Source organism: Patella vulgata, chromosome 6 (assembly GCF_932274485.2).
Source record: "Patella vulgata chromosome 6, xgPatVulg1.2, whole genome shotgun sequence".
Taxonomy (NCBI): Eukaryota; Metazoa; Mollusca; class Gastropoda; family Patellidae; genus Patella; species Patella vulgata.
In genome coordinates, this window is record NC_065884.2 from 12,249,633 (window position 1) to 12,264,757 (window position 15,125).

Sequence of the window (15,125 nt, forward strand, 5' to 3'; positions counted from 1 at the left end):
TTTCAAATAATATATGTCATAGACAAAGACTAATAACAGTATTTTTAGTTATGTAAGTAGTTAAGTAATTTTAGATAAATAAATTCCTCAGCACAAGTTTGTATTTTACGGAGTAAAGCGTTTTGTAAATTTAATATAGTTGTAAACAGTTTTAAAAATATCGCTGTTGACGTTTGGAAACGCATGTTATTTGTTGAAATCATACGAGACTCGACGTTTCTGAACGTTGACCCCAGTCTTTAATATGTTTACTCGGTGACAGTGACTCTAGAGGCGTTTTTTTTCGAACTCTTAAGAGTTTGCCCCTTTCCAAGAATACCGTCATGTACCAGGCTCGAAAACCCGGGTGAAGTTTCCCTACCAATACTAAAATTGTACTCCCGTGTTAGCGAGCAAGCGTCATACTGTTAAATTATATACATGTACTGCTATGTACTTAAATTGCTGACAGTGAAGATTGCTTCCCATTCGGCAAATAAGATAACCCGATACCTTACTTCCCGGTCGCCGAACTTTACCTGTGCTAGTTTTTAGGTATAGTTTGTAGACTATAGCTCAAATTATATTGTTCTGCTTAAAGATGCATTATATAAGTTCAAAAATAAATAATGAAAGTCTGAGTATGAGTTCATTCTCAAATTAGTTTTTAATCTTCAAACCCCAAACCACTCCTAATCATTACCAGGGCCCGTGAGGGGGGGGGACACTTGTCCGGGGCCCGGAGCCCAGAGAGGCCTGGAGGTATACAGAGTAATGTTCTTTTGGTGTTTTTTTAAATCTGTAAACAATTGTGACCTCTAGAGATTCCGCAAGCTAAAAATGCGATTTTTGGAACAATCAAGAGCCATTATCCAGCAAACTACGTTCGGATATATGCGATAATCAAAAGGAACCAAGATCTTAGTGTGTAATGGACGGCAAGCTAAAAACGTGAGTTTTGTACATTCAAGGGCCATAAATCAGAAAGTTAGGATCGGATATCGAAAGGAACCAAGAAATTCAAACTCAACCAAAATTACGGTGTAACAGTGATATATTTGAACGTTTTTGTTTTTAAATGGGATAATAATTGTGACCTCTAGAGAGACCTCAAGCTAAAAACGCGATTTTTCGTACAATTAGGGGCCATAATTCAGGAACATCGCGAACATCGAAAGGGACCAAGATGAATTATAAACTTACATATCAAGTTTCATCAAAATCAGAAGATAATTGTGACCTCTAAAGGGTCCACAACATTGATATGCCATATTTTTTTTTACGCTATTTCATTTGATTACGACGGGCGGCCATTTTGTCTGTCAGTTTCGGTCCGATTTTTAGGGTGTAACGGTGATCTCATACAACAACTTTTGGTCTTCTAAGGAATTATTAGTGGGCAGAAATTCGCCCATGTACCTGTTATCACCCGTCACTTCAATCAGTTATATAAAGGGATTAATCGTGTTTTCCTTTTGCGTTCGTCACTTCAGATTGTTCAAACAGTGATTCCACATCTATCGTAGCAATGATCTCTGTGATAAAATAATATTTGGATTGTGTTTAACCAGTTCTATCACATATGATAATGACTGGCACCAATATTGTCCTTTAAGACACAAAGCATTGAGGAAAGTGACACCTCGGATCTTAGTCTAATAACGAACATGAACGGCATTTTAAAGACAAGTCTTTCTTGTTTAAATTTTGATTTGATAAAACGGATTATCGCCATTAAATTGTTTAAATGTTTGGTTATTATTGTAAAATGTATGAATAAATTGATTACAACAACTAGTATATTATTTCCAATAGAATATAAACTATCCATTCCTAAAATGAAATAATGAATAGTTATGTATTAAGAAAGGATAGCTAGGTGCTAAGAATGGATAGTTACGTGTTAAGAATGGATAGTTACGTGTTAAGAATGGACAGTAAAGCTGCGTTCACACTGCATGCGCCTTCAATGCGAATTCCGAAGACCGGTCTCCGTAATTCGGATTGGTTTTTCCCGGTTTAAAAGCGGTGCGTCACATTACAGTTTATTCGGATTGAATTCAGAATGAAAAGCGCCACACTGAACGCACAGTGAAGGTCATGCATATTCAAGATGGATGCGCCAGACATTCGTATTTGTGATCTTGTGTTGCTTATGTTTAATTTCCTGAGGCAATCAAGGCTACATCTTCGACACCTTGCCGTGCAGCGCGGGGCACGATTTCGTTGGCACCAAAATCAAATGCGAATGAGGATGATTACTCTTTTGGTCGCGTTTGCTATACATCAACACGTATGTACATGTACTTCACTCTGTACTAGAGAAGGTACTTCTCATAATTGAAATGTTATGAAATGGGGATAAACTTCGTACTGTTCTGGTCCGGCTGGGCTTATAAAGACGGACATAGACCATTTTCCCAGGATTCCAACTATCAAGGGATTTTTTACGCCCACGTCAATGTGTACACGGGAAACCTATCTTTCGTCCCATCCGAACGACTAAACAGATGTCCTTGTTAGGCCTTCCGCCCTGCAACACTGAAAATCACGATAAACGTTTTCGGTCAACACCGGGAGCGAACCCTCGACCGCCAGACTAGGGAGCCAGCTTCTTACTCACTGAACAATCGTGGCTCCCATTTCATAATTCAAATCCTTTCAGCACTAAACATACATGATGTAAAGCAATACAATTTGTTGTCATATACAATACATGCTAGAAACAAGGCTCCACTAGACTCGAGACGACTAAAGCTTACCTGTCCTGCTCCCAAGGTCTAGACCGTGAATGGTCAGCTGCGATCTGAACACATCTATCCTTGTATTTGAAATGTGGTCGTATATTGTCGCCGCCCCCGCCCGACGCGCTAGAGGCTAATGTTAATATCTGATTGACTTTAAATTTATGCACAGTGTTTAAGATCATGGATGAAGACTTAAATTGAATTTGAACGATTTACGATAATTACTGCCAGAGTTATAGCCCATGATATTAAATGTTAGTATAGGACATAACTCGTAATCAGAATTTAGTGGGTTGTAAATGTTTGCATTACTAACAAAAGGACTTAGCTGCTGAGGGCGTATGTTTCGTTGCCTGAAAAACCTATTGTTAGCTGGTTATGTTAATGCAGCATTTGTTTCAGTGACGAGGGGCTGCAGCTATGTAAGCTACACCCCATCATGCGCGCAAAGTTATCGTTTCCGGTAAAACTGTTGATCTGAATCAAGTGTGTCACACACAAATCTTGACTGCGAATAACATGATTCGAAATAATTGTTCCGAGTTGAATTCGGAAAAATATACGGATTCGTTAATTCAGATTCAATTCGGTTTTTATCGAATTGAGTGGGACGCCAAAGTCCGAAATAAGGCTTTATTCTGAATTCAATTCAGATTAAACCTCTAGTGTGAACGCAGCTTTAGTGAGTTGTGTTGAGTTTGTTCAGGAGTTAATGATATACTCTTCAATATAATGGTCAGTTTATACAAAAGATTACGCCATAACTATGATTTAACCTGTTCAAAAGTATGAAATTTTGACTATTTTTTGTTAAAGGCTTAAATGGGTGCGGCGTTCTAATATATCTATAATAGTTTATATAACATTTGAAGCGAGAAATAAGACATAGACAGATTTAGCTCTTACAGATTGCATATTTAAACTGTTTATAGATCGCACTAGGTTTTTTTTGTATAATTTTCATAATATAGTTTTATTTATGGTAGATGATGTATATGCATTGGTATGCAAATGGTAACTTTTAGTTTATTTTAAAATATCTTTATGTCATCCCACGCGTGGTACAATCTTTGTATTTCAGAAGAATGTTATATAGTTACAAAAGTTATCTTTTCAGTATAATCATCAACAAAAATAAATATTATCTCCAGTAAATGGGATTTTTTTTTAAACAATAAATCTACTAAATGCTTGCTCTACGTGTTGACTGGGTCGACTGATATTTCGAATCCCCAATATTTTATGACATAATGATGTATATAACTGATTTCATATTGAACTTTGTCCTATCCCGTGAGAAAATCCCATTTTAATGAACAGATAGTCTTCTTCACTTTTCTGACGGAAAAAAACGTTGGCTGTATATATATTGCACAATACCAAACTTCTTTTATTTGAATGTCTTACAAATGCATTACGTGGCATAATAGCAAAAGAAATTATAGAGATGTTTAGATAATTTACCGGGTATATAATTATCGTGCGTGTCATCTGTCAGGCATTTTCAACATCATTAAAATGGTAAAAAAGCAAACCTTTACATCTTTAAATTAAAGGGTAGTTTACCAATAAAGATTACTGTATTGATCAATTACGGTTGCTTCGTAAATAATTTTGATGCACGATGACATAACCCTAATCCTAACCCTAGCGCAATGAATGTACGAAGTAATCGTTGTGCTTGTTTATTATACAAAGTTTTTGAATACAAAGTTTCCCTTACCCTAATCCTAAATATTGCGGTTATGAACAATTGCTTCCTTTCAAATCAATATTTGATGACTTATTTCACTGAGCAAAATTAGAATCAAGATGAACTTTATGTTATACACCAACACCACTGTCTGTGATTCTCCTAAAACGGCGAATGGCGAACGCAAAAAAATAAGGATAATGCGTCTTGATGACCAGGATTCCTAATATAGAAAGAGAAATGGGGTTTAACGTCTACTCGACACAAATTAGGTGATTTCCGGACTAACATATGGTTTAATTTTATTTCAATAATTCGCTTGCTCGTAGGGGTCTTTAGCAGTGGGAGGAAACCGGAGGACCCGGAGAAAACCCACGAGGTTGGACATGCGACCCTAATCCCTGTCACGTACAAACGGGGATTCGAAACCACGCCAGTTGACTCAATGACGGGAAATTCTCTTCGAAACAAAGAAATGCCATGGCTGATAATATAAGAAGGCGTATATATTAAATGTCTTTAAAGACAAGTCTTCTATTCACCTAATTCATTAAATATTCTCTTTTATGTGTTAATAATCCTACGCTGATGAAATAGATATTATATTTACAGTCTTTCAACAAAAATCAGATTTCGAGATAATTTAACCGCCGAGTTCTCTTCTAACTTAAATTAATATGAATTGGCAAATTCGTCTGAATTGATGTATACTTTCTAATGTAAACATGTCCGATCAGTGGCGATAGCCAAGGTGTATTTTAATAAATCTACGCTGATGACATAATCCTGATTATCAAGTCGCATTATCTCTGTTTATTGGCGTTCGTCAATCACAGCCACCGCACTATTACTTACCTCGGTTCGTTATTAGGCAAATTCACAAATCCAAAATGTTTAATGTAAATTTCGTTATGGATATGTGTTATTCAGGTGGAATACACTTTGATCTGGGAGCTATGTTACTAAACAAAGTATTATGATAGTGATGAGGAGCAGTGGGCTAATATTTCAGTATTAGCAACACCGGGAAATGAGCGTAGCACTTACAAGGTGAAACATATCTGTCAATGAAATAGCCCTGTAACAGCAAAGTCGACCACGCTCCAAATTAAATTTTAATTTTAATTTAATTTAATTCTACACGATTCTTCCGTTTGCCCAAATGAACAAGTATTAAATAATTCCAAGGGGAAAGGGAAACCTTGTCTTCATTCGAATGTCCGTTTTAAAAACTGAAGGGCGACATCACAACATAATACCAATCTGCTACCGTAGTATACGGCTAATTTCATCACAGTTATACACGACGTTAGTGCTAGGGTATTCGGGGTACTTCTACAGTCTGGTTGTTTGCTATGTACAGTGGCGGCGCCAGGGGGGGGGGGGGGCATTAATCTGGTCTGCCCTCTGTTTGCCCCCCCCCCCAATAATTTTAGAAAATAAAAAAAAAGTATTTGTGATACGTTTCGGTAATCAGTACCTTATACGGTGAATAAATCCCACATCCCCACTCAGTCATAACTTGCATGTTGTAGAGCATTTCCGACAGTCTATTTTTCAAAATTTTCTTGGCGAGGTCCTCAATGGACTCGCTATTTGGCGCTCACAAGGGGAATTAGTTGAGGTTCGCAAGTCCGTTCGTTTGACATTTTGTTCTCTAGTCGGATAAACTAGTGATCAGGCGACGGACGGTATCTGGTCAGATCTATTTATCTCGGCGATCGGTGCCTGACAGAATACTGTAAGACAGCTTTCCCGGCAGTCTATTTTTCAAAATTTTCTGGGGGAGGACTCCCTATTTTGACGCTTGTGAGGGGGCTTCGTCGTGATTCGCAAGTCCGTTCGTTTGACACTTTACCTCATCGATCAGTGCCTGAAATACTGCCAGACTGCATTTCCGGCAACCTGTTTTTCAAAAGTTTCTTGGGGAGGCCCCCTACCCCTTGTTGAAGCTCGTGCCTTTGCCCCCTTAACCTTGGACTTTGCCCCAGCTTTGCCACTGGCTATGTACCATATTGCAAAGGAAAAAAACGAAACCAACTCGCAATCATTCACGCCGATGATTTCGAGAACCACAAAAACACCCGCTATTTGGCAGTGGCACTTTTCTTTACCCAAACAAGTAAATTAGAAAATTTGCAGTGTCCTTATTACTTCATTCAACACTGACATATAAAAATGGCGGCTTGACATCAATAGAAACGGAACATCACTCGACACAACTGGGTCCTTTTCGGACTAACATTTTATGGTTCACTCTGTATATTTGATTGAACGGGAAGAACAGACACACCCACTCAAAAACTCAAGTATCAGAAGCCAATCCAGCAATGGCCAGAGAGGGATTTCGCGGGCTATTGCTTTAGGAATATGCCTCTCGTGATGAACTTTCTCGGTCAACGCAAAGATCGAACACGGGACCTCCAGTTTTGCGAGCCAACGTCCTGTTCACTGACACACCGTGTCTCTCTCGACAAAAAGAAATTCTGATTAAAGATAATTCCCCACAAAAGTATTTATCGGGTGGTTAATTCCATTGAAAGTATGACAATTTTTTATATATGGAAAGTAGAGACACCCGGCCAATCTGGATTCCTCGACAAACACCACGGAGCGCGCACAGGACAAACATTAGAGGGTGTCACTAATTGACAGCCCGATGATTTAGGGCGGTCTACTGGAGTGACATCAAAGGTTGCAGGCGTAGATTGTCCAACCTATTAGCGTTCGGGAGCGCTTGATGTATGTTGATAAACTTGAAAGTGACCGGGGGTGTAAAAGTGAGAGAAAATGAATATTCCGATAATTTACTTAGGCTTTGATATTTAGGGTAAATAGGCAGTGATTAAACACAACATCGTCTTTTATATGCCATGAATTCTCCCCCGGTTTCGCACACGACCGACAAAGACATGACTCCTTGTAATATAGTATTTATAACTTTGGGTATTACCTCGCGAATACAATCTTTTGCGAGGTATTTGAATCACATTTTTTTTACAGATTAATAATTAGTTTGCATATGTTTTTAGTTAAAATATATCATCAAATCACTCACTTTATACGCAGGAAGTTATCTTTAACGTTCAGGGGGTTGGATGGTCGAATGGTTAGCACGTGCGCACTGTATCATAAGGCATGTCATTGAGTCAACTGGCGTGGTTTAGAATCCCCTGTTGTACGTGACAAGAAGTAGGGTCACCTGTCCAACCTCGTGGGTTTTCTTCGGGTCCTCCGGTTTCCTCCCACTGCTAAAGACCCCTACGCGCAGGCGAATTATTGAAATAAAATTAAAACATGTTAGTCTCGAAATGACCTAGTTTGTGTCGAGTGGACGTTAAACCCCATTTCTCTCTCTCTTAACGTTCGACATTTCAGAAAAAATGAAGATATATTACTTTTTAGCGCACGACTGATCTGCACGAGCGATTTTGTTTCTTGTAAATATTACCATAAATACTGCACGATGTAATGAAATCGTGCAACATAAGCATAATGCACATATTATTACTTAACTAAGCATTAAAGATAAATGATAAAAATAAAGCACGTTGATACAAAAATAGAATGTATTCATTTATAAGAAGGATTGAAATTAGAATCCGGATGTTTTCAATTGAGTGAAAATGTTTACGTGTCAAGATAAGAAAGAGATAAATATGTGCTATAAATATTTCAATGTTTCAAAGCGATAAAACGATCGTGAAGAAATGTTTTGCACAGGTTCTTTTTACACCCTCAATTCATGTTGATATTAATTAACCTCATGAAATAAGGACACGCATGGCCGCACCTACACTGTTAAAATTACATGTATATTTACAGTTATAATTATAGTAAAAATACAGTGTCGGATTTGTCAGATCACATGGTTTGTTAACTTACATTTAAACGACGTAATTGCATAATAATACCAGGCTTATGTAAGATTACATCAAACTTAATGTATAAATAAAACAGTGTCAGTTTACAAAATGTGAGCTGTATATTAACAGAAATGTTATTTGAAAATTTATTTTTACAGCAAATTGTAAATTTACTGTGAATAGTGGTCACATCGGCTATTCCCCACATGTAAGTTTACAAAATGTAAGCTGTATATTAACAGAAATGTCATTTGAAAATTTATTTTTACAGCAAATTGTAAATGTACTGTGAAATAGTGGTCACATCGGTTATTCCCAACATGTAAGTTTACAAAATGTGAGCTGTATATTAACAGAAATGTCATTTGAAAATTTATTTTTACAGCAAATTGTAAATTTACTCTGAAATAGTGGTCACATGGGTTATTCCCCACATGTAAGTTTACAAAATGTGAGCTGTATATTAATAGACATGTCATTTGAAATATTATTTTGGCAGCAAATTGTACATTTACTGTCAAATACTGGTCACATGGGTTATTCACTCTTTGACCTCATTTCGAATTTTGTGCAAAATATTTACTATTCTGTTGTTCAGTTTCGCCCATTTTTCAGAAATAGGTTACTGAAAATACGAATGCACCGAACTCGCTAATGAAGACCAGCATATATGCCATACATAGTATTCTGTGGCAAATTTTACTTCTCATTAATTAGCATTGGTCATATTAACATCTACTGTGCCAGTTATCCAGTCTTCCCGTCTTCCAGTTTTCAAGTCATCGTGGACCCAATCGTACAAACTTAATCAGTAACAGAAAAACAGACCAGCCGAGTTTCCCACCAGGTGGCGGTCAGCAACACGATAGGATTAACCGACAGGGGATTCCCGAAGTGTCTGAATAACCTGACCGGCACGTGGGACGATTTCTGACGATATACTTCAAAGCGGACGAGTGACATGTACACATAAGAACAAAAGAAACAAAGACTAAAATCCTCGAGACAAGAGAAACACACACAAACTTACCTATTTCACAAACGTTTCTCCAATGTCATACTCGGACCGTTACATCAAGACAATCATGTCAGATATCGGAACAGTAGGACGTTAAACCCCATTTCATGTCATTTGTCAGACATTGGCTACTTGAGAAACTTACACGATTGTCAGCTGCCTGGGACCCATTTCTACAAAAGAATCCGAGATGTAGAATCGAAATCCCAAAGAAGAAATGAAAAGATATACCCCAACTGATAATCTTAGAGTCAGGCTACAGAGATGAGAAGGTTAGTGTCGTCACGCCGGGTCAACCTTCTGTATGTTTCAGATGTGAGAAGTGTGGCTACTCAAGGAAAGAATGCTCCCTGCGAGGCCCAGAAAAAGAAAACCACAAAGCAGGCAATTCCAACAGTAAATCCAACAGCTCCACCAGTGCAATCAACATTAAAGCACACAGCCCAAAACAGCAAGTCAGCTCCCCCGAAAAAGGCAACCACTGTCCCGAAAAATAAGCCAGTCAGGCAGTCTCTCCCATGCCTAACTCTATCAAAGAAAAGACAAGGAAGGAGAATCTAGATCTCCATCAACACCGGATCGCCCAGCAACATCAAATGATAACAGATTGGTATTCCCAGAACCCCAAAATACTAGACACGGAGAAGGCACCTAGTCAAGGAAAGAAAGAGAGAGAGAGAGAGAAAAAAAGAGACATTGTCTGCGGTATCAGCTAGGTGGAAGCGGACATAAAACTTCTATTTCCTTTTCATTGTCTAATGTTCCTGTGTTCACCCACCATATCAATAAAACGCCGCCATCTGTTAAAGCGAAATTCGACACAACAAGGAAAAATTCGCAAACATAATCTCAAAATTCGTATTTCCAAAATAAGATACAAATAAACATAAAGTGATCATCATCATTTACATGTAAGTTCACTTTCTACTTATATGTACAGGGCAATGAATGTTTCCTCATGGGCACGGAGTAATTTCACCCAATACTTGAAAATACGAACTTTTATAACAACACTCAGGGAATATCGCACATATTGCACAGGTCTTGTCAAACTTTCAAAGGCACTATCTTCGCTCGCAATAGAGTAATTTGAATGAAATGTTAAAAGTATTCATTTTACATTATCTATTTTCGAACTATTATAGCAATAATGGCTGGTTCTTTATCTAAATCTACATAAAGTATCTTTAACTTTATTTAATTCTGTGGGATTTGTAATATAATATTTCAAATGGTCCGGACCATCGTCTGTTCACAAATGGCTGCCCCCATGAGCATAGTGATGTCATTTTACTCTACTTTAACTCTGAGAAAAAAAATCTCTATGCTATATGATGTTATATAGTTTAATAAACAAATAATACTTTTATGAAATTAAACTTGCGAGACTCAAATTAATTTCTAGAGACGGCAAAATTCCTTGTAATTTGACTTACGTTTTGCATAGCATAAATATTGAAATGATGCGGGATTGTTAGACTTACATAGATTCAGACATAACATACGATGAACCATTTAAAATTCATTCAAGCTTTCCTAAAATCATATGCTAAACAAAAATATTCTACACTAACGTTTCATCGACACCAGCCATGTTGGAACTCCGCCGACCATGCCACAATAATAATGATGTCTTGTTATGGGACGAAGGGGTATTTTTCCATCAGCAATGATAGTTTGTATGCAGAGGGGACGCTGTTCCTTATGACCATACAAATATGATAGCAATGATGGCTTTTATTTAAGGCAAAGCGAGGCCTTTCCTTCTGATTATGATAGAATGATGGCTGGTATATGCGACAAAGGGATGCGTTTCATGCAGATCATACAAAGATTATGAAAGCAACGATGGCTTTTATGACAAACGGATGTTTTTCCTTTAGACTATGCAACTATTTTGATAAGCAATTAATTCATTGCTGGACTTTACAGTTTATTAACGCCTCATTCATCTTAACAATTTATCAACAGGATCTAATCAAACGTTCGTGACCCATAAATTCAACCTAAATATAAATATTATCTACAAAATATTTATATCTCCACGTTAAACCGGATTATGTCATGCACATTGACTTTGAACACAAGATTTAATATCAAGTCTCTAGTATAAAAGATATAGATACAAAAGATAACTCTGTTATTATTCCAAACTTGTGTCTTGATATGCTATTAAAGTATTGTTCATGTTGTTAGCCGGGGGTTTCGGTGTAATGAATATCACTATATTTATCAGAAACTGCACCTAAATTATAAACTGGCAACAACGAGTATATTATTTAAAAAGAGAGAGAGAGGGTAAATGGGGTTTAACGTCCACTCGACACAAACTAGGTCATTTCGGGACTAACATATGGTTTAATTTTATTTCAGTAATTCGCTTGCGCGTAGGGGTCTTTAGCAGTGGGAGGAAACCGGAGGACCCGGAGAAAAACCACGAGGTTGGACAGGCGACCCTACTCCTTATCACGTACAACCGGGGAATCGAAACCACGCCAGTTGACTCAATGACAGACCTTATGATACGGCGCACACGTGCTAATCATTCGGCCATCCAACCCCCCAAGTACATTATTTAAAGTGAAATAATCACCCGCAATTTGAAGTAAATTTGTCAGACATCTTTATTGTACGACATATAAAACGGTAACGATATAGGTATAATTACCTTTTGAATTATTCAACTTTGAATAATGTATTCGTGTGTTGTGCCCTTTAAAGTAGCATTATTGCTTTTCCCAACAGTTGATAATATTTAAATTTCATATTATATTTTATGAACAATAAACGTATTATCAAAGGTCTAAGGTATTTACTATGAATTACCACCATTGAAGTTGTGGGTTTAATGCATATGGGTGTTGTATATTTCTCAGAAACTATAATCTGGAAACTTTGTAATATGCGCCATTTAAAGGCACGTAATAACTTTCTCGAGCAAAAGTGGTTATTTTTTTTTTAATTTCACAGCATACCATATTCATGTAAGCGAATGCGTGATCTAATCCATTTACTGTATATTACAGGGACTTTGATCTCTGCTAAGTCGAACCCACCTTTGTTGTTGAAAGGAGGAGGTTCGAAAGTCAACCGGCTAAGGGTTTTTCTAGTTACCACCCCCACCACCTCCCCAACACGCTGCAAGGTCGCCCGCATGTTTGTGGTTGACGAGGAGTAAGTCAACCGTCCTCTCCCCCGAAAATTAGTTGTTGTACCTCGCAATGTATACAAGTATTCAAATCGAAATATTATATTCGTTGAAGTATTATTCATGTTTTATATAGGAAACATGTTCATCATTCTATCGTTAATTTCACCTGAATGGCGCAGAACTTGGTGACTTTCAACCCGGGCTTTTAGGTTCAAGTATTTGCACAATATAATTTTATTGACTGCTGTTTCTATCAAACACAGAATACGATATTTAAATCGAAATATAACATTCGTTGAAGTATGAATTATTGTTTATAAAGGAAACATGTTTTTCATTATATCGTTTTTTTCACCTGAATGACACAGAATTTCGTGACTTTATCACTGTGTTTTTAGGTTCAAGCACGTGCAAAGTAGAATTTATTGATTTCAATTTCTATTAAAAACACAAACATCTTTTCTGAACAAATTGACTTTTAAAGCAAGACTTTCAACTTTAAAACATTTCTATATATATATTCTTTGCTATAAAAATATATTTTCTAGTATTTGCTCACATTCCCAATATTATAATATTTAAAATTAAAAAAAAAAACCGGTTATATGGAGCGGAATTCCATATAATTAGTAATTAGTTTTCAGATATGCTTCTACACGTAAGGTAGTTCTAGATGTAACGTCATACTTGACATCTGTCTAGTCGTGCGGATGGGACGAAAAACCGAGGATCCGTGTATACATTGGCATGCACGTCAAAGATCCTTTGGCAGTTGGAATTCGATAAAAGAGTAGGCTATAGTGCCGCTGCAGGGCAAAATTTCCCTCATAGCACACTATCCAGTCGGAGTAGAACAGTAGGACGTTAAACCCCATTTCATTTCATTTCACGTGATACTTACATCATAATAACGTGGCTATATAGGCATGTAAAAATGTTATTTTATATGATTTATTTCTTAACTGTTGCAGCTAATTTTTCTATATGTATATTAATATTCTTAATCTCACTCTTGTTTGTGTTGAAACATTAAAATTGTAGTATAGTGTAAGACAATGGTATTGGCAGGTGTATAACACATATAATTATTAAGTTAGTAAATTAGTCATATAATATTATATGTTTGTCCGTTAAATGAAGGCTACTAATGTAGATGTATTATAACTTGTGAATGGCTGTTAAATACTTATAAGGTTGTTGATATTACCCTGACCGTTATAAATGACGTCCGGTAGAAACCTAACGGAGACGGAGAGACTGGCTTTAGTTGCTCACTAGCGGAGCTGGGAGACTCAAGGCAGAACGAGGGTGTACCATTATGGTGGCAGACGTGAATTAGGACGATGGCGTAATGACTACAATATGAATATGTTATGTTCCTGTGTCCTGTATTGGTTATGAGAAGTATATGTGTTCCTGTACTGTTAAAATAAAGAAGTCAAATCCACAGTCATCGTTATCAATAGATCTTTGATCCTATATTACAATAGACAATCATTTCTGGATATCTTTATCACTTGGTTTTAAAAGGCCAGTGGAAACACCCCAAATTATCACCTGTAGGTGTATCTGTTTTAGGCTTTAGAGTGCCGGGTCAGGAGCTATAGCTGACCGGTCACCTCTGGCTTGTCGTCGTGGTTTCGATGCCTGGGGTGAGCGTATGCCTTCTCAACCTCGTTGGTTTAGTCCGGGTACTCCGGTTTCCGGGCTAAGATAATAAAAATAAACAACTTGTCCGCGATATAACCCTCGATGGAAGCGGAGTTTAAGAACTAATAGAAGAAGTAAAGATCCAAACTGCTACAAAATCCTCCCGAATACTTGGACCAATCCAGTACCGTTTTTCCATAATAAGATCATCACAATCCAGCAAGCAATTAATCAACACGGTGACTCTAATAGTTTCTAAGATTTTTCCGGTACTTTAATGTGATCTTTTACTGGTTATAAAATTCCGAAACCTATAAAATCTCCAAAACCATCATCACGCGAAGTTCACCCAATTCGAATATTTTACTGCCAACCATCAACATTATCAATAAAAGACTATGGCTGGTACTGTTCCTGCAAATTGAAATCGGTTGTGGTAACACCCTTATCCAGGAAACCATCCCTCGGTCCACATATTATTGAAATGTAGAGACTGGTTTTTATTTAAGATTCTGGGAGAAGGGCAGCCTAATCATAGCATTTTGATCTGCTATATAAGTTTTAGACCCCATCATGGAACTGAAACAGCCTTGAAAAAAGTTGTAATTGACCTTGTGTCGATAAGGGGCGTGTTTCACTGCTGGTATTGTTAGGCTTTTCCGTAGCTTTTGATAGAGAGAGAGAGAAATGGGGTTTAACGTCCACTCGACACAAACTAGGTCATTTCGGGACTAACATGGTTTTAATTTTATTTACATAATTCGCTTGAGCGTAGGGGTCTTTAGCAGTGGGAGGAAACCGGAGGACCCGGAGAAAACCCACGAGGTTGGACAGGCGACCCTACTCCTTGCCACGTACAACCGGGGATTCGTAGCTTTTGATACAGCAGACCACTGTTTACACGGCTTCATACAGACTTTGTTATTAATGGCCATGTTTTGGAATGGTTACAGTCGTACCTATCATCTAGCCATCAATCTGGCCCTGGATCAGATCACAAAATATCAGACAATACTAATTA